This window comes from Arachis hypogaea, chromosome 11, assembly GCF_003086295.3.
Source record: "Arachis hypogaea cultivar Tifrunner chromosome 11, arahy.Tifrunner.gnm2.J5K5, whole genome shotgun sequence".
NCBI lineage: Eukaryota > Viridiplantae > Streptophyta > Magnoliopsida > Fabales > Fabaceae > Arachis > Arachis hypogaea.
The window spans coordinates 107,778,387-107,780,548 of record NC_092046.1 but is presented as its reverse complement, the minus strand read 5'-3'; the positions used below and the strand labels follow the sequence as shown (position 1 = coordinate 107,780,548).

Genomic DNA, 2,162 nt, shown 5'->3' with positions numbered 1-2,162 from the left:
TGCATTCCAGTCAGACTCTGAGAAATCATATTGACTTGCTGAGTCAATATTTTATTCTGAGCCAATATGGCATTCAGAGTATCAATTTCAAGAACTCCCTTCTTCATAGACATCCCATTATTCATAGGATTCCTCTCAGAAGTGTACATGAACTGGTTATTAGCAACCATGTCAATGAGTTCTTGAGCTTCTGCAGGTGTTTTCTTTAGGTGAATGGATCCACCAGCAGAGGTATCCAATGACATTTTAGCTAATTCAGACAGACCATCATAGAATATATCCAGGATGGTCCATTCTGAAAGCATGTCAGAAGGACACTTTTTGGTCAGTCCTTTGTATCTCTCCCAAGCTTCATAGAGGGATTCACCTTCTTTCTGTCTGAAGATTTGAACATCCGCTCTAAGCTTGCTCAGCTTTTGAGGAGGAAAGAACTTGGCTAAGAAAGCCGTGACCAGCTTATCCCAAGAGTTCAGGCTATCTCTGGGTTGAGAGTCCAACCACACTCTAGCTCTGTCTCTTACAGCAAAAGAGAAAAGCATGAGCCTGTAGACTTCAGGATTTACTCCATTAGTCTTAACAGTATCACAGATCTGCAAGAATTCAGTTAATAACTGAAAGGGATCTTCAGATGGAAGTCCATGAAACTTGCAGTTCTGCTGCATCAGAGAAACTAGCTGAGGTTTCAGCTCAAAGTTCTTTGCTCCAATGGTAGGAATGGAGATGCTTCTTCCATGTAAATTGGAATTAGGTGCAGTAAAGTCACCAAGCATTCTCCTTGCATTATTGTTGTTGGGTTCGGCTGCCATCTCCTTTACTTGTTCGAAATTTTCAATAAGGTTGTCTCTGAATTGTTGTAATTTAGCTTCTCTTAGTTTTCTCTTCAGAGTCCTTTCAGGTTCTGGATCAGCTTCAACAAGAATGCCTTTTTCTTTGTCCCTGCTCATAAGAAAGAGAAGAGAAAAAGAAAAGAAAAGGAATACTCTATGTCACAGTAAAGAGGTTCCTTATTGTTAGTAGAAGAAGAAAAGGAATAGGGGTGAAGAAGAATGAAGAATCCAAACACAAAGGTGATGATAGGAGCAGAGATGTGAGATGAAGAGAAGTGTTAGTAGATGAATAAATAAATAGAAGGGGATGAGAGGAGGAGAGAATTTTCGAAAATAATTTTTTGAAAAAGAGTTAGTGATTTTTGAAAATAGTTTTTGAAAAAGGTTAGTAGTTTTTCGAAAATTCAAATAAAAAATAAAATAATTAGTCTAATTAAAAAGAAATTTTGAAAAAGAGGGAAGATTTTTTTGAAAATTAGAGAGAGAGAGTTAGTTAGGTAGTTTTGAAAAAGGTAAGAAACAAACAAAGTTAGTTAGTTAGTTGAAACAAATTTTGAAAAGATAAGAAGTTAGGAGGTTAGAAAAGATATTTTGCAATCACTTTTTTGAAAAAGGTAAGATAAGAAGATATTTTTGAAAGATATAATAGAAATTAGTTTTTAAAAAAGATTTGATTTTTTTTTTAAATCTCAATTAATGACTTGATTCACAAGAAATCACAAGATATGATTCTAGAACTTAAAGTTTGAATCTTTCTTAACAAGTAAGTAACAAACTTGAAATTTTTGAATCAAAACATTAATTGATGATGTTATTTTCGAAAATATGATGTAAAATTAAGAAAAATATTTTTGGAATTTTCGAAAATAACTAAGAAAAATGAAAAAGATTTTATTTTTGAAAAAGATTTTTGAAAAAGATAAGATTTTCAAATTGAAAATTTGATTTGACTCATAAAAACAACTAGATTTTAAAAATTTTTGAAAAAGTCAAATCTAATTTTCGAAATTTTAAGAGAGAAAAATGGGAAAGATATTTTTTTTTATTTTTGAAATTTTTATGATGAGAGAGAAAAACAAGAAAAATTATGCAATGCATGAAAGTTATGGATCAAAACAATGAATGCATGTAAGAATGCTATGAATGTCAAGATGAACACTAAGAACACTATGAAGATCATGATGAACATCAAGAACACATTTTTGAAAGATTTTTTAATGCAAAGAAAACATGCAAGACACCAAACTTAGAATTCTTTAATGCTTAGACATAAAGAATTCAGGAATGCATATGAAAAACAAGAAAAGACACAAAACATGTAAATGCAAAGATCAA

General features: G+C 31.8%; 1 non-coding gene across 1 annotated transcript; it reads left to right on the top strand.

The window, feature by feature from the left end:
• The first annotated feature begins 299 nt into the window (after window positions 1–299).
• On the top strand, window positions 300–407 carry LOC112725869 (small nucleolar RNA R71). The gene has a single exon (XR_003164950.1). It is a non-coding gene; the product is annotated as a small nucleolar RNA R71 (small nucleolar RNA).
• Window positions 408–2,162: the final 1,755 nt, after the last annotated feature.